Source organism: Mesoplodon bidens (genome assembly GCF_964165515.1).
Source record: "Mesoplodon bidens genome assembly, chromosome: 6".
Classification (NCBI taxonomy): Eukaryota; Metazoa; Chordata; class Mammalia; order Artiodactyla; family Ziphiidae; genus Mesoplodon; species Mesoplodon bidens.
Window position 1 is genome coordinate 72868110 of NC_138162.1, and position 18744 is coordinate 72886853.

The 18744-nt window shown below is 39.6% G+C and overlaps 1 protein-coding gene across 2 annotated transcripts in view; it reads right to left on the minus strand.

Moving 5' to 3' along the window:
• Window positions 1-13655, minus strand: part of JAK2 (Janus kinase 2) — a 257421-nt gene extending 243766 nt beyond the window's left edge. For both annotated transcript variants that reach the window (XM_081238459.1, XM_081238457.1), the window contains exon 1: window positions 12993-13655. The gene's annotated coding sequence lies outside the window, so the exon portion shown is untranslated. The remainder of the gene's footprint in view (window positions 1-12992) is intronic.
• Between the last annotated feature and the right edge of the window lie 5089 nt (window positions 13656-18744).

An 18744-nucleotide genomic window follows, 5' to 3' on the forward strand; every position in this document is an offset into this window, starting at 1 on the left:
GTCCACACAAAACCTGCATGTAAATATGTATAGCAGCTCTATTCATAATAGCCAAAAGTTGGAAGCAGTCAAGATGCCCTTCAAGAGACAAATCAATAAACAAACTATGGCATATCTAAACAATGGAATATTATTCAGCAATAAAAAGAAATAAGCCATCAAACATGAAAAGACAGAGATGAATCTTAAATGCATATTGCCAAGTGAAAAAAGCCAGTAGCAAATGCTACATTCTGTAATAATGCCTTATATGACATTCTGGAAAAGGCAAAACTATAGAGGGTAAAAATGATCAGTGGTTCACAGGACCTTGAGGGGGAGAGGAGGGATATCTGAATAGATGAAGCATAGGGGACTTTTGGGGGCAGTGGGGGCTTTAGTTGTTAAAATTATAGTCCATGACGGTATGGGTTAATAATCCTGATACTGCTATACTTACATATTGTAACTGAGCAATTAAGGAAATGGATGGCAGACGGTAGAAGTCCAGACAGATAAGCAAGGGAAGAAAGCTAGAATGATCCATGTGGTAATAGATTTGAGTTAGAGACATCAGTATGAACTCATGTGTAGCTTAATATAGATATAAATAATTACATATAGAAATATTTATTATATGTGTATATACACAGATTATCTACACACATATATTTCCTTGTTCAGTCAGCTGAGAGGGTCTAGAAACAATGACACCCCAGTAGCAACAAGCATATCTAGTGCTCAAATGTTGGTTTTTAACACCATTCTCCAAAGAAAGGAAGCAGAGCTCTTTAGAGAAATGACTCATTCTAGAACCAGAACAGGAAATATACAAGATGAGCCTGCAGCATCTTACAGTGGCAGAAAGTAAGGAAGTGCTACAAAAAATCCACAATACCACAATAATGGGTGTTTGGAAAAGGGACACCAGGGCCAAGTAAAATATCTCCAAACAGCCAAAACTGAATCAATTTAAGCAACAAAATAAGTAAGGTACTATTGGATTATAACCCAAAGTATAAAATAAATATCCATGAGCCCATACTGATATAAATAAGTGACTGAATTAATTAATAAGAAGAGACAAATCTCCCTTGCAGAACAATTCAAAATAAATTGTGTAGGTATTCCAACCTCAAAGAGGTGAGCATAACTCCCCATTCTTTATGTGTGAGCAGTATATAGTAACTTTCTTCCAAAGAGTACAACGTGGAAAGGGAGAAAAGAGTAACTTTACAATTGAGAAACCTGATACTTCTCAAAACTGTCAAGGTCATCAAAAATAAGGAAAGTCTGAGAAACTGACACAGCCAGGATGAGCTTATGGATACAAGACAACTAGATGTAATGTGGTGTCCTAGATGGGATTCTGAAACAGTGAAATGGCATTAGATAAAAACTAAGGAAATCTAAATAAAGTATGGACTTTAGTTAATAATGATGTATGTGATGATTCATTAATTATAACAAGTGTACCATATTAATGTAAGATGTTAATAATAGAGCAAACAAGGTGGTGACTATATGGGATTTCTGTACTATCTCTGCAATCTTTTTGTAAATCTGGAAATTTCTAAAAAATAAAAATTGAAAAATTTTGAAGGTTTTATATCTACACAGTTTGAAAATTTTAAATATCCTTCTAAATAACTTGGGTAAAAGAGAAAATGGAAAGAAAAATTACAAATAATTTAGAAATACACAACATAAGTACATTATACCTGAGAAGTTCTGCAATATGGATTAAGCAATATGCAGAGGAAAATTAATATTTGTAGCCTTAAGTGTATCCTTTAGAAAATAATAAAGTTTGAAATAAACTGAGCACAGAATTGAAGAAAAATAGTAATGTGAAGTAATAAATGAATAAATAACATGTAATTAAAAAGTAATATAAAGAATATAAATGGAAGGAAAAAGAAAAATTAAATTTTTATTAAATTTATAAGATTATTGGGGTCTTGATCAATAAAACTATGTTCCTGGGCTTCCCTGGTGGCGCAGTGATTGACAGTCTGCCAGCCGATGCAGGGGACACGGGTTCATGCCCCGGTCCAGGAAGATCCCACATGCCAAGGAGCGGCTGGACCCGTGAGCCGTGGCCACTGAGCCTGTGCGTCCGGAGCCTGTGCTCGGCAACGGGAGAGGCCATAACAGTGAGAGGCCCGTGTACCACAAAAAAAAAAATAAAATAAAAAATAAAAATAAATAAAACTATGTTCCTAAAAACCAATAACTATAGACAGCTATAATTTTTTTAAAAGGAACTACAAAAAAATACAATTTAGGGATGAGAAATCCTTAACTACAGGTATAGGAGAGATTTTTGAAATTATAAGAGAATTATCTATATTATTTCTATCCATAAATTTGAAAATTTAGGAAGTTTATTAGTCAAAACTGCTTTGGATGCAAATGACAGACACTCATTTCAAAATAGCTACAGCAAAAAGATACTATATTGATTCATATACCTGAGAAGTCCATAGAATAGTGCTGGTTCCCAATATGGCTGGGTCCAAGGGCTCGGTGTCATAAGACTATCTCTCTCCCCACTGTATCCCTCAGCTCAGCTTATCTCTCAGTTCATGTATCTCTCTCCTTGTATCAGGGAAAATGGACATCTACAGCCACAAAATTTCATCTTCCTAGTTTAAAAACCAAAGTAGAAAAAGAAAAATTCCCCTCTCTGATGTCTTATATCAATCCAGGAGAAGATTCTGATTGGCTCTGTTTGGATCTTGTGTCCATCCCTGTGATTGAGTTTCCCAAGAATGACATTTCCTTAATTTGGTAAAGAGAATCAGAAAACTCAACACCGTATTTAGTGATGAATCATTAGAAGCATTTCTGTTAGAGAAAACAAGAGAATGAACTCTGTCACCACTATCTTTGAACACTGTACTAGAGTTCATAGTCAATGTAACAAGACAAGAAAAGGTAAATATCTTGGAAGAAAAAAACTGTTATTAGTTCCAAATATCTAACTTTGAAAAATCTAAGGAAATTAACTTTTAAAAAAAATTTAATGACATAGCAAGATTCAAGACAGACAATACAAAAATCATTAGTTGTCCTACATTAGCAATAACCAATAAGAATATAAAGTAAAGTCAATTCTTGGGACTCAGGATTGGCCACCAAAACAAAATACAGACAAATATATGTTTTATGAAAACTAATATTTGAAATGGAAGCATAAGAGCCTCTATTTACCTCACCACCACCACCAATATCTCTTTCCCCATCTGCCACACTTTTAACTTGTCACCAGAACCTCATTGGGAATTATCTTGTTAGATCTCTATCCTCTTTGACATGGAGGGATCCCTACAATATTCACAGTACATTCTATTTCTATTCAACTGTACCATTATTTTTTGTATCAGAATTCTTTGTGTGTGTATCTTATTTCCTCTATATATGATCAGCAACTTCCTCTTTGTGTGCCATCCCCACAATATTTTGGGTGCAGTAGATACACCATGATTATCAACTTGAATTGATAATTCAAGATGGTATGGGTAAGAAAGAAGGAAATGGAAAACAAACTAAAGAGGAGTGGAATGATAAGGGTCAGAAAAGGTTGGTGGAGACAAGTCATTTGAGCCTCTCTTATGCATTCCTTTCTCTGGTTAAATCATCATTATCTGAATTCCTTAAATTTCAAAATGATAAAAATTCTAGAGCAGAGTATTCAGTATTTGGGGAATTACTGGTGAAAATATTAGGAAATATTCCCCATACAAAATAGCCAAAGTATGGAGAGCTTCCTGATTTTTTGAAGACTTGAATTTAATTCTTCCTTTCCTATTCTCCACAAATTCTCCCAAATATCCCTTTCTCTCTCCTTGGCCTCACCTCTATTTTGCTTTTATTCTCTTCTGTTTTCCCACCCTCTTTCCTTTCTTCTCTTCTAAATCTAGAAGGTTCTCCCTTCTCTCCCATTAAGCCTGGTGTCAAAGGGGGCTGAGGAAGCCCTGGTTTTGTGTCTAACTCAGTCATGTCCTCTGTGGTATAGGAATGAAGGAGTCAGAAGTGGTCAAATATTTACTGAGTGCATTCCATGTTTGGAAAGAGTGAGCATTGGGGAATTAAATAGAACTGGGTTGAAATCAGTCTCCACACTTATAATCTCTGCACCTCAGTGTTCTCATCAGGAAAACAAAGACAATAGTAGCAGCTCCCATAGAGAGTTGTTGTATGGATTAAATAAGATATTGTTTGTACAATGTCTAGTTCAAAGTAGGCACTCAGCAAATAATAACTATTAGGGAACTATGGTTGAAAACCAAGGAAGGGAAGAGAAAGGTCATACTCCAGTTTTTTCTCCCACTTTCCTCCCCTCTAGCCTAAATTCATAGGAGTGGGGAGAGGAAAGAAGGCTGGGAGGCTAGAGTGCAGGCAAAACAATACTAAACCTTAAATCTCAATCCCTAATTTAGCTACTGAATCAAAATTAAAGACATCAAGATGACAGTTTATATTTCATATACTAGATTTATCGTTTATTCCAGAGAAATTATCTAAGCAATAACATTGTATTTGGAATACAAATCTCAAAGAGGAAAATGCTCTTAGACAAAAATTACAGCAAAACTGACACACCCCAATTACTCACTGGCTTCTCAAGAGAAAACGAAATCTAGTGATGTTATTCCTGCCCTTACCCACTCCAATATCAATACAGTTTCAAATTCTCAGAGGGTAGTAAAAGCTCTTGTCTTTCACACATTAACTAACAAAGCAAACTCCCCAAAACCCATGGGTGTACTGTGGTTGAGGGGGAGGGGGTAATTTTATCTAATTAATGAATTTTCCAAACATTTAATATTTGTTCTGCATAAAAAATATGAATGCCTGTTGTAGATCATTTACTCCTAGTGGTAAGTAATTGCAATTCATTTGGAAAGCATCTTCAATGCAGGTAGACACATTTTTCAAAACACCAGTTGACTATATAATTACTGCTACACTTATAAGCATTCCTCTGATGAAAAACAAAAGGGGTGGGGGAGCAAGTTTCACTACAGTCCCCTAAGAAAATGTTTCACTTCTCTCTGTTATCATTCAGCCTTGGCCATATCTGATTTCAGTGTTAGTGAATCTACTGCACTTTTAAGTAATAAAGAAAAGAACACATTCTGGTTACTGCTGAAAAGAAATTTCATCAGTTTTCCTGTTAGTATGAGTCATAGCAGAGAAGAATTTGATGATTTGCAAGAAGAAACCAAGGTCCACTAATAAGCACTCCAAGCCTTTAGGTCACAAGAGAATGGAATCAGCAACAAATTTTACTCTAAGTTTTTTCTTTGAGAGCCTGCCGTGTACTAGCACTCTTCTAAGATTTGTGAATACTCTTTTTAAAAATACAGGATATAGTGTCTGACCATAAGGAATGCTTAACTTGAAATTTTCTTTATAAGAAATCAGCACTCAAAGAAAGAAAGAAATCAGTGTTCTTTGAATCCTCTGATGTTGAGACTTAAAAAAGCAATCCAAAGAGCTCAGCCTTCATTCACCATTAGAACAAGGATAATAATAACATTAATACCCAAATTTCACCAGCTCCAAGCCTCCCATTGGCTTGACTATGGGAAGTCCAGTTTCTTAGAATCTCCCCTTTAAAGTCATTTCCTAGAGTCTGCAAAGCTACCTACAAACATCCACAAACACTGAGTTGGGGAACTCAGAAGGGAAAGACCCAATAGCAAAGTTGTTTGAGCCTCAAAGTGTTAAGTGGTTAGTCCAGCAAACTCTTTGTCATCTTATTAGCAGTTTCGGCACTGACAGTTCACCATGGGGGTCACACCATCCTGCCAATGCTGGACACCTAGTCACCTAAAACTGACCTTGAAAAATGAGAGGGAGTTTGGGATGTTCCACAGTAAAGTTGTTCAGTCCCCAAACTGTTCTGGACAGCTCACTCACAAGTTAGAAACAGACATTTTCCTTGGGGCCCTTACTCACCAGGCTGGTAAGGTCAGGATTTGGGTAGCAATCCCTATAGTGCACCAGGAGCAACCACTCCATAAAACACTATGGCCTTGCTGCTGGGTTTGGCTTTGCTATGGCAGCTTCCTTCTTCCCTTATGGTGACTTAGCACTCCAGTGCTCCAGTCATTTCTCCCTTTTGTCGGGCTTCTGTGGGAGCTATTCTAGTCCATCAGGCATGCTGCCTGAAGCCAGGGGTGTCAGGATCCAAGTCTTGTGTTCCAGGACGCTCCTTGGCCCCTGTGCAAATCAGTGTCTGGCTTTCTTATCAGAATCACCTGAGCCCCACCTCTGGCCTAGCCCAGAAGCTCTGTAATGCCAACACTGGGAATATCACTACCAGATGAGTGATCATAAATGACAGACCAATGTTAATGGTAAGCACACTGAAAATGTAAAAAGCCTTCTTCGTACAATATGATATTTTTCCCTATCAGTTACCCAGTTCAAGGAGGGCAGAGGTGGTTGTATGTGATTAGATGGCTATTTAAAGTAAGCAGTGCAAGAGAAATTCATAATAAGTCCACAAGAATTCGTATTTTGCTTGCAACTTTTCTTTTCTCAAAAAGTTAAATATTTTATTTCAGAATATTATGTGCTCAGAACCAGAAAGTCAGCAGCAATATACCGGAAATAATCTGTTTAAGGGATTTTAGAGATTGAATATAGCAATTTGGACATAGTTTAGTTTCCAAGGCCCAGAAAGATAGAGGAGATGATAGGTAATGTTTATTGAGCAGTTTCTATGTGTCAAACATGGTGCTAAGTAATTTACATGCATTGTCTCACATGATCAAACAATGCCTTGAGGTAGCTACTATTATGACCTTCACCCTACAGATAGGAAAACCGAGATTAAGAAAATGTTCCAACATTCTAAGCTAGTAAGAGGTGGAACTGGGATATGAACACTGGGCCTCTGATTCTGACACCTCTGTGCTCACCGCCTCCCCTGTGGCTTCATCATGGGTTTGGCTACCAAATTTGACTTCTAACCCCATTTCTGCTCCTAAAGGGTCACTTAACCCCACTACCTGTCTGTAAAATGGAAGAATGAGAATTCTCTGAGCTAACATTTGCAAAGACTCAATGCAATATCATCATTACATAAGAGGGCAGAGTTCATCCCTCATGAGAAGGATGAGGGGGTCAGAAGACCCTCCGGCTGCAGAATCCAGCTCTGGGGCACCATCAACAATGCCCAGGCACATTTGAAGAGGGGCAGCACTGTTACCAGGTGTAGTGATAATGTGATTTGAGGCTTGAAAATAATGTGGGCACTCTAGTCACACTGCTGACCTCAGACCACCACTGACTTCCAACAAGGAGGTTCAGGTACACTGGATTTACTTTCATTCTTACCCAGACTATTTTTACCTTTGTCCAAAACAGCTCAAGTCAGGAATACCAGGATTATCTGCTTCTTTCATTGTCATAAAAGTTGTCTCAATTACCAAAGCTGATTATTTTCCACAGATGCTCTCATGCTTCTTATCACAGTGTGTCAGAACACAAAAGCTCAGAGGCCCCTGCCTATTTGGCAATCTCTTTTCTAAGGCTCGGATTCCCCTTTAAATGATACAGATACAGCTAGTCTATGAAGTATCTATTCTATCTTCAGTTTGAAATTCTTACAGTCACAGAAGTTTTGTTATTAGGTTCTCCATCTATACAGGCAGCTGGACACAGACGCACTGCAGGTAGCTACCTATGGAGCTTTGTGCTTATGATGAAGTGTAATAAGGTAAGAGGAAGAGGGGAATGGGTTGAGCCCTTAGCCAAAGGACTGAGCATTCCAGCCAGCTGATGTCCTGGTATCATCTGCCCTGAAAGGTGACTGCAACAGAAGAGAGCCATCTGCTACAGTCTGCCTGTTTAAGAAAGCCCAGTGTCTCTCCATATCCAGTCCATTCTGGGTTGAGCACTGATACTGAATATTTATCACTGAGTCCCTATATGCCAGTTCATATTTAAATCCATCATTTGTTAATTGATTGCTATTGTCATTTCTATTGTAAATCAACGTAAGTAATTTCCAGGTGTGGGTTTGTTAGTACCTTATTCATTGCCCATGGGCCTGGAAATCAATGGAAACCAAGTAGAGTTCCCTCTTTTCAGCTTTAATTGTAGGTAGTTTCCATTGGTCTCTCCTGGATTTTCAGGGTTCTGTTCACAGGACTGCCTCATTTTCCCTTAGACTAGACTTCCTTGATGGCCATCATCATCATAATGTCAACATATGTTGAGTACTTACCATGCTTGAGACATTGTGTAACTAATACACATATACTTCACATGAATGACCTCACTCAATTCTATAAGGTTATTATCATTATTATTATTATTACCTCTATTTTATAGTTGAGGAAGTTGAGTCATAGAGAAGCTTCCTGCCCACAGATCACAAAGCTAGAGAGAGCTGGAGCTGGAATTTATACCCATGTCTGTGTGACTCCAAATTCTGAGCCCTAAAGAGCTCCATCATTTACACTCCTCTCTGACTAGGACCAAAAAAAAAACTTCATTTCTACCAGTTTCACTAAACAGTGGCCCAAAGAATGGCTCTCTCTGGGGGCAGGTTACAGGCTATTTACTAAATTATAAGAACATGAATTTAGTCTAAAGTGAATGACAGTTGCCTAAATGTGGTAAGTCTAAGTGATTGTCTAAATCAGTTTCAGAAAAAACTGAGCTGCTTTGTAAGGGAAAACAGTTGGTGGGAGGAAATATGGGTCTCTTCTTTTTATTCTTTTCTGTGTGCCATTGGGTAAGTCACTTAGCTTCTCTGTGCTTCAATTCCTAGAATTGGACTGGATACAGCCTAAAGCAGTGTTTTTCAAACTGCATCTCACAAGCCATTAGTGGGTTATGAAATCAACATAGTGAGCCACAACAATTATATTTTAAGACATTAAACAGGATAGAAGAGTAGAGGATAAATATATATTTTTTATTTTCTACTATTCTAATACTATAAATAGTATAGCACTAATACTATAAATATTTTTATATATATTGTTCAACATGATTCCATGAATGATAAGAAACCAAGGTAACACAACTAACCTCACGATATCAGCTCTGCATGTCATAACTTGTCAATATATAGGCAAAATCCTCATGAGATACTGGGTATATTCTTCTGTTCTCATTTGCTTTGAAGCTACACTTATCTTGTTTGCTCAGATAGGGCTTAGAAATCTGTATATTATTAATGATGGACAGCATACGTACAAAAAATGTAAAAATCATAAGTGTATGGCTTGAAGAGTTTTAACATAGTAAACATATGGTAACTAGGTAACTAATATCAAGAAATAGAACATACTAACATACCAGAATCCCTCTCATGTTCTTTTCCCAGACTCTACCTCTTTCCAACAAGGTGAGCCAATATCTTGTCTTTGAACAGTATAAATTGGTTTTGCTTTTTTTTTTTTTGAACTTCATATAAATGAAACTATACAATATATACTTTCCTGTGTCTGGCTTTCTTTGCTCAACATCATGATTGTGAAATTTATATTGTCACTGTATTTGTGGTTTGTTCATTCTTTCCAATTAAGGAGTGTTACAAATAGTGCTGAAATGAATTTTTGTATGTCTTTTGGTGCACGTATATATGTATTTCTGTTGGGTAAATATATAGGAATGAAATTGTTGGGTCTGAGGGGAGAGCTCTCAGACGCTGACCATGCTGGCACCCTGCCTGATCTTGGATTTCCAGCCTCCAGAATTGTGATAAATTCCTGTTGTTTAAGCCACCCATTTGGTGGTATTTTGTTATGGCAGCTGAAGCCTACAGGGTTTGAATGCCATTTTAATAATTTAACTAGTTTCCAAAAGAAAATTGGAAGTTAACTTTCAGAGGGATAACTTAGCCAACTATTTCAAAGCATTAGTTCACTTATTTCCAGGGAAAAAACATTCTCATTTCTGTCTTCATCCCAGAGACACACCCTTCAGAGGTATGTGTAGGTTGGTCTAAATCCACAGTTCCAATACCCAACATTGGCAATAATGGTCGTTGATGTAGACAACAGCTTCCCCCCCAAAATTATTCTATACATAAAAACTGAAAATGAGTCCTAAACATGCTTATGACTGAAAACAATACTGATAGTACAATTTTTGTAAGTCTATGTATATCCACACACTCATACCTATAAACAGGAAAAGAAAAGAAAAAGCCTAACTGGGGAAACAGAGAGTCTCATATATGTCAATAGGACTAGAAATTGGTTAGGCCTTTGTAGAAGGCAATTTGACAAACAGCTGTCAAATTTTAAACGCATGTGCTCTGGGCTTCCCTGGTGGTGCAGTGGTTAAGAATCCGCCTGATGGGCTTCCCTGGTGGTGCAGTGGTTGAGAGTCCGCCTGCCGATGCAGGGGACACGGGTTCGTGCCCCAGTCCGGGAGGATCCCACATGCCGCGGAGCGGCTGGGCCCATGAGCCATGGCCACTAAGCCTGCGCGTCCGGAGCCTGTGCTCCGCAATGGGAGAGGCCACAACAGTGAGAGGCCCGCATACCTCAAAAAAAAAAAAAAAAAGAATCCGCCTGCCAATGCAGGGGACACGGGTTGGAGCCCTGGTCCAGGAAGATCCCACATGCCATGGAGCAATTAAGCCCGTGTGCCACAACTACTGAGCCTGTGCTCTAGAGCCTGTGAGCCACAACTACTGAAGCCTGAGCACCTAGAGCCTATGCTCCACAACAAGAGAAGCCACCACAATGAGAAGCCCGCGCATCGCAACAAAGAGTAGCCCCCGCTCGCCACAACTAGAGAAAGCCTGCACGCAGCAACGAAGACCCAACACAGCCAAAAATAAATAATAAAATAAAGTAAACAAATTTATTTAAAAAATAGAATGTGGTAGGTAGTTCTCTATGTGTACTGATGTGGAAAGCTGTCTATGATGTACTGTTAAATGAAAAAAGCAAGTCAACAGAGCATTATTTAAAGTACAAGCCCAACAAAGAAACTTCCTATGTATGACTCCATGTGTGAAAAAGCATAGGAAATAGGTCTGGAAGAACAGTGTTGGTGATGGTTACCCCTGAGGAGAACAGTAGGATAGAGGGTAAAGGGTGTGTATCCATTTGCTAGGGCTGCTGTAACAAAATACCACAGCCTGGGTGGCTTAACCAACAGAAACTTATTTTCTCGCAGTTTTGGAGGCTAGAAGTCAAGGTGCTCACAGGTTTCTTCTGAGGCCTCTCTCCTTGGCTTGTGTATAGCCACCTTCTTGCTGCATCCTCACGTGGCTTTTTCAGACAGGACACCAGTCTGATTGGATTAGGGCCCACCCTAACAGCCTCATTTAACTTAATCACATTTTAAAGGCCCTTTCTCCAAATAGTCACATTCTGAGGTACTGGGGGTTAAGACATCAACATATGAATTTGGCAGGACACAATTCAGCCTATAATAGGGTGACTTCCGCATTTTGTCTAGTCTCAAATTTTATGATAAGCATGTATTTTTTTAATTAATTAATTAATTAATTTATTTATTAATTTATTTGGTACGCGGGCCTCTCACTGTTGTGGCCTTTCCCGTTGTGGAGCACAGGCTCCGGACATGCAGGCTCAGCGGCCATGGCTCACGGGCCCAGCCACTCCGTGGCATATGGGATCTTCCCGGACCGGGGCACGAACCTGTGTCCCCTGCATCGGCAGGCGGACTCTCAACCACTGCGCCACCAGGGAAGCCCTAAATTTATTTATTCATTTATTTTTTGGCTACATTGGGTCTTCGTTGCTGCATGCGGGCTTTCTCTAGTTACGGCGAGTGGGGGCTACTCTTTGCTGTGGTGAGCAGGCCTCTCATTGCAGTGGCTTCTCTTGTTGCAGGGCACGGGCTCTAGGCACGCAGGCTTCAGTAGCTGTGGCACGTGGGCTCAGTAGTTGTGGTGCACGGGCTCTAGAGTGCAGGCTCAGTAGTTGTGGTGCACAGGCTTATTTGCTCCGCGACATGTGGGATCTTCCCGGACCAGGGCTTGAACCTGTGTCCCCTGCATTGGCAGGAGGATTCTTAACCACTGCGTCACCAGGGAAGTCCCAGCATATATTTCTTTTGTAAGTTTAAAAACAATTAGAGGGCTTCCCTGGTGGCGCAGTGGTTGAGAGTCCGCCTGCCGATGCAGGGGACACGGGTTCGTGCCCCTATCCCGGAGGATCCCATGTGCCGCGCAGCGGCTGGGCCCGCGAGCCATGGCCGCGGAGCCTGTGTGTCCGGAGCCTGTGCTCCGCAACGGGAGAGGCCACGGCAGTGAGAGGCCCGCGTACAGCAAAAAAAAAAAAAAAAAAAACAATTAGAAAGATAGGAAAATACTGACTGGAAGACAAATGTTAATAGCAAAATATCAATAGGAGTTATCTCTAAGGGTTATAGGTGATCCTTATTTTATATCCTCCATGTTTTTTTATGTTTCTCTCATGCTCTTCAATGAACATGTATTGCTTTTTAATTAGAAAACAGAATAAATATTATTTTTTAATGAAATGAATAAATCCAACAGCTTCCCCTTCAATAGCCTAGAAATTAGACATACTCCAGGAAAACATCTACCTTTGGAACTGGCTAGTGATCTCTAATAATTTACAATGACACTTCACTTATAATAAGCTATTTAAAGTATGTGATCATTCAGAGATGGTATGTGATTCTTAGGTTATGAAAACTTCTCTAAATTTTCTAGGTTACAATAGTAAAGTGAACCTAATCTTAAAGTAGTAGCCTTTTCAAGCAATTATTCAAATTAAAGATTTTTCAAATGAGTATTACATTATGCCTATGGTATGAACTGCACACTTTTTCTTAATTTACTAATACTTATTAAGTAATGAGACTTAATCCCAACACCAATAATAATAATGTCCTATACATATAGACTATTTTTTCCAAAAGATGTACATCATAGTTATTAATTAGATAACCCCATTATATTATGAAATCACCTGTGGAGAAATGTGTTAAGAATAAGAAAACAAAGAGCTTGTGAGTCAGACACTTACCTGCTTTGCCTCAGGGTTTGGAGCTCACTCGGAAACACCCGTGAGATTTGCTGACTTCTGAGTTAGGCAACTTTTCCTTGTAGCCCACATGAGCAAAGTTCCATCAGGTGATAGGTTTGTCAGTCTAGCTCTCAGGAGAGTTCCAGTCTGCATGCAGAGCAGCACAGGACAGAATTTCCTAACAAGGAAATTGCTGCACATTCCCCCATGTGGCTATTTGAAGGATGAAGCAATGACATCTTCCAAAGTGGCATCTCCTTTTTTTCCCCTTTTTTCCTTAGAAATTGCCTTTAGTGCTGGTAAGAGTGGATTTTCCAAAGACAGAAAGCAATCTAAAGTGACAAATAACTGGAAATTTTGAAATTTTCCTTTTTGTGGTCAGTAATCCCAACAGCTTTCTTCCCATTGGGGAGCCACTCATAACTCCTGACCATTCATCCACTGGAATGTAGCAGATTTGGAAATTCCCATCTGCCATTCTTGTCAGGGATCCATTTCTTCACCATGCCAAGTCTTGTCAACCACAGAAGTTTGCATTTAGAAGTGGGCAGGTTTTCTATTTCTTTCATGCTTTAGGAGCAATAAGTCAAAACAAATACTTTGAGGACTTCCCTGGCAGCGCAGTGGTTAAGAATCCACCTGCCAATGCAGGGGACACGGGTTCGAGCCCTGGTCCGGGAAGATCCCACATGCTGTAGAGCAACTAAGCCCATGCGCCGCAACTACTGAGCCTGAGCTCTAGAGCCTGCGAGCCACAACTACTGAGCCCACGTGCCTAGAGCCCGTGCTCTGCAACAAGAGAAGCCACCACTATGAGAAGCCTGCGCACTGCAAGGAAGAGTAGCCCCCACCCCCAGAGAATAGGAAGGAGGCTTTTTGCTGAGTTTTTTGGCAGGACTGCGGAGGCACCTTGTACTGCTGGATTAGCTGAGGGGATTCCATGTGGGCAACTGAGCAGCACACTTTATCTGTCTATCTATCTGTCTATCTATCTATCTATCTATCTATCTATCTATCTATCTAGTGTTCTCATCACATTTTTTTTCACACTTTAAATGACAGGGACCGAAAGAAGCCAGAGGAAGAAAGGTGAGAGGAGGCTGCTGGGCAATCATGGGCTGGATGTTGGCTGCTCTTCCTTGTTATACCCTGGCAAGCAGTGAGGTGAATCCCTGCTCACCGACACTACATAGTCCTTTACAGTTTACAAAGCACTTGTACATACAATAACTGAGCTGGCTTTCTCAACACCCCTATGTTCAAGAAATAAACAGTATACACAGTAAATACTATTCTGTATCATATTTCATTAAGTTTTCAGGCTTTTGAGTCAGACTACTGGGATTCAAATATTAATTCAGTCATTTTCTGGCTGTGTGAGTTTAACTAAGTTATGGTAAGTGAAATACGCCAGCCACAGAAGGACAAATACTGCATGATTCCATTTGAATGAGGTATCTAAAATAGTCAAATTCATAGAATCATAGAGAGCAATGGTGGTTGCCAGGGGCTGGGGGAGGAGGAAAGGGGGAGATGCTAATCAGTGGGTATAAAGTTTCAGTTAAAGAAAATGAATAAACCCTAGAGATCTGCTGTACAACATTGTACCTAAGTTAACAATACTGTATCATAAAATTAAAAATTTAAGAGGGTGGATCTCATGTTAAATATTCTTACCACAATAAAATTTGAAAAAGATTTAAATGTAAAACATAAGACCATCAAAGGAAATATGAGTGAATATATCATATTAGGGAGGGAAAGACGTTTCTGGGCATGATACCAAAGACAGAAACCACACAAACAAACACTGATTATGAATATAGCTAACATCTGTTAAGGTCTTACTATGTGCTGGGCCATGTACTGAGGATTTGCATTTTTAATCCTCACGTCAACCCTCTGAAGCAGGTATGATTGTTATCACTCTTTCATGAACAAGAAAAATAAGGCACAGGGAAGTGGATATTGTCAGTTGTCTTGCCAGAATCCACCGTTGTTCTCCCCTTCAACACTTCTAACTGAACCTCAGTTTTGTTCAGGTATCTACTCCTTCCTCATGCATAACTTGTGACCCCAGAGGTGAACTAATTATTAGTATAAGCCAGCAAGTGATTGGTTCAGGAATGAGTATATGATTGACTTTCAGCCAATAAGACACAAGTAGACGGTTGCTGAAAAACTTCTGGGAAAATTCTTTCTTGGCTTTAAGAGAGACCAGTGTCACTTACCTGCTGAATGTGAAAAGAAGCTGTAGTTATTATTGGCGTCCATCTTGTAACCATGAGGGAAACCAGCCTCAGGACAGACAAACATATGAGAAGAAAGAGCCAAGACAGCTGAAGAGAAATGGATTGAAAGTCCTGATCATACTGCACCTGAAGTCTATACTACTGGACATCTACCCAGATGAGCCTCATTGTTTACCAGTTTTACCCTGGTGTCTGATATTTGCTGTATCTTCAAGTTAACTGACTTCTGCTATCTCTATTCTGCTATTAATATTTCCAGTAAATTTTTATTTAAGATATTGCATTTATTAGTTCTAGAAGTTCCATTTTGTTTTATTTTATAATTTCTATTTTTCTAGTGAGATCTTGAGCATATATATCATTATATATGATATAATGAGCATATTTTCATCTATCTCTATTTGTTGTTATAATTGTTATAATAGCTGCTTTTAAACATTTATTTTCCAAATCCAACATCTGAGTCATTTTAACGTTAGTCTCCATTGATTCTCTTTGTTTCTTGAGTATGGAATAACATTTCCTATGTGTCTAAAAATTTTGGATTTTACGTGGACACTATGAACATTGTAGAGGCTCTTGATTCTGCTATATTCCTCTGAATTGTGCTGATTTGTTTATTTTATCAATTAACTTAGCTGAACTCCATGTCAAATCTGCCTCTCCCTCAGTGAACTGTAGCTAAAAGTGTCTCTTCTAGCTTCAGCTGACCTGTATGGAATCTCTCATAGTGAAGATATCAAGTAGGCAGTTAGTTGGATACATTTATTTAGATATCAGGAGTGAGATATGGGCTAGAGATGAAAGGTTGAGAGGAATAAGCATATAGATGATAGATGAAGCCACTGGAGTAGATGAAATCACTCAAGCACTAAGTCAGAAGAAAGGAGGGTGTATTGGTTTGTTTCCACACCAACAACCAATTCTCCAGCTCTTCAGACACCAACTGGGTATCCAATGATTCACTTCAATTCTGACACTAAATACCCAAAGTTAGCATCAAACACCACAGCTTATGACTCAGTCTGCCCCCACTTCAGACACTAATCAGAGTCCCAGGCCTCCCCTACTTCTGACCAACTTGCTATAAATTGGTCATTCCCCTTGAAGCCCTCCTTAGGTTTGATAATTTACTACAATGGCTCACAGAACTCAGGAAAGTACTTTACTTACTATTACCCGTTTATTGTAAAGAATGTTATAAAGGATACAAATGGACAGCCAGATGAAGACGTAAATAGGTCGAGGTCCAGAAGGGACCCTAGTACAGGAGTTTCTGTCCCCAGGGAGTTGGGGTGTGACACCCTCCTGGCACGTGGATGTGTTCACCAACCTGGAAGCTCTCCAAACCCCTTAGTTGAGGGGCTTTTATGCCATTAAATAGGCATAATTGATTAAATCATTGGCCATTGGTAATTAACTCAATCTCCAGTTCCTCACCCCTCCTGGGAGGTCAGACAGAGGTGGGGGGAGGCTGAAAGTTCCAACCCTCTAATCATGTGTTGGTCTTTCTGGCAACAAATCCCCATTTTGAAGCTATCTAGGCGCCCCACCACCACCAGTCATCACATTAGCATGCAAAAAGACACTCATCCCTCTGTAGAAGTTCTTGTGCCAGGAACCAGGGACAAAAACCAAGTAAATATTTATTATACCACAATATGACAACCATGTTCATGGACTGGAAAACACAGTATCCTTAAGGCATCAGCCCTCCCCAAATTGGCCAACAGATTCAATGTAATCACAATCAAAATCCTACCAGGCTTATATTTTGCAGACATTGACAATCTAATTTCAAAATGTATATACAAATGAAAAAAATTCTAGAATAGTCAAGATAATTTTGAAGAAAAAAAAAGCGTAACAAGTTGGAGGACTTCAACTACTGAATTTCAAAACTTACCATAAAGCAACAGAAACACATCTCACCTGCTGATCTGCCTTACCTACACCCGTTCACCACCCACCAAGGAGTCTTTTATGCAGTGAAAGGACAGCATATAGATATCCTAAGTTAAGTCAAAGCCCTTCCCAAGGATACAAATTGACTATACACCTCAGTGTTATCATTTGGTCATGCTGTTCACAGTACAGACACAGCCAAAGCAATAAGAAAGTTCTTGATCTCAGAAGAAAATTATTGGCCTGCCATAGATTGATTTTTGATTCTGTTTACCTCAATCCAATATTTCCCAAAGTGTATTACTTGATAATCCTGTTTTATGGGAAAGAAGGAAGGAAGGGAGGGAGGATGGAAGGAAGGTAATTCTTTTTTTTTTTTTTTTTTTCAGTATGCAGGCCTCTCACTGTTGTGGCCTCTCCCGTCGCAGAGCACAGGCTCCGGACGCACAGGCTCAGCGGCCATGGCCCAAGGGCCCAGTCGCTCCGCAGCACGTGGGATCCCCCCGGACCGGGACGCGAACCCGTGTCCCCTGCATCGGCAGGCGGACCCTCAACCACTGCGCCACCAGGGAAGCCCAGGAAGGTAATTCTTAACCAAATAAATTTGGGGATTGCTGATTTCAACAAACTTTGATTTAATTTGTCACAGGACTTCCCAGAACCTTTAGTATGCTAATGTGTACTATAAGTCTGTAAGATGGCAGACAGTAGAATTCTGTATATGAAACCCTTTTTAAAATTAACTAGTGTTCAGTAGAACAACATACTTTGAGAAATGCTATCTCAGGCCAATGGCAAAAAGCTGCAAATACATATTTATTATTTTTATCTGACTCAAGAGTGAAGAGCTAAACTTCAAGCTTATTAAGTGAACCCTTATATTTTAAGTGATATGAAGCATCTACTTTTGAACAAAATAACATAGGATTAGGAGGTAGGAAAAAGTGCTCTCTTCTAAATAGCTGTGTGACCTTGGGTAAATAGTACTTTGATCCTTTCTGATCCAATTTCTTCCCTATAGCTGTAAAAGCAGAAATCCCCTGCTCACAGAGTTCTTTGCCACGGCCAAATATAAATGTATTTGAATAACACAGAATTAAAGAGGATACAAATGTCAGGATGGAAAACCCCAGACTGTCCAGATAGAAGTTCCCTCCCATTGTCCCTGTTTCTGCTCTTTGAGTACTGACCACAGTTTGATGTTAGGCTTGGTTCTAGTGTCCCCACAGGCAGAGTGATGTCAAAGGTGCACACTGCTGGGCAAAGCCATCAGTGATGCCAATGAATAAGGCTCCACTTTATAGACCGTCCCACCTGTGGCTGTGTTCACTCAAATGTCCCCTCCCCAACCCGGCCTGTGGGAACAGGCATGGGGGTTAAGACGCAGGGAGGGATCTTGAAAGCACACAAAGTTATGACAATCCAGAATAATACAGATAGTTAGCCCTAAGGGGAGAATCTGAAAAAAGGCTTAAGAGTTGGTGAGAATATACATGCTCCAAAATATTTTTCACCACATATTTTTTTTCATTTTATCTTGTTACAGTGAATTCCGCTAGAGATTGATTTAATGTAAGCTGATTTTAGAAAATAGG